This window comes from Tupaia chinensis, unplaced genomic scaffold (assembly GCF_000334495.1).
Source record: "Tupaia chinensis unplaced genomic scaffold, TupChi_1.0 Scaffold000332_1, whole genome shotgun sequence".
In the NCBI taxonomy this organism is placed as follows: Eukaryota; Metazoa; Chordata; class Mammalia; order Scandentia; family Tupaiidae; genus Tupaia; species Tupaia belangeri.
The window spans coordinates 246,356-246,644 of record NW_006159826.1 but is presented as its reverse complement, the minus strand read 5'-3'; positions in this window follow the sequence as shown (position 1 = coordinate 246,644).

The window sequence follows — 289 nt, the reverse complement described above, 5'->3', positions numbered from 1 at the left end:
GGCGCCAAGCGGGCGGCGCGCGACAGGCGCTGGCGTTTTTAAAAGCCAGCCTCGAAGGCCCGCTCTGGCCTGCCAGGTTTGGGCAGCCGTCTGCCGGGCCCTGGACACCAGGCAGGGACACGAACCTAGAAACTAAAACCCGCAAAACGACCTCGGGGTCAGACGTACCCCCGCAGCCTGCGAAGCCCGGCCCACTCGCCCTGCGCTCATCGGCCAATCAGACTCTCCCAGCGGTTCCGAGCCCGGCCAATGGCTGGCCCCTCCCCCCCCCGCCGCGGGGGGAAGGCCC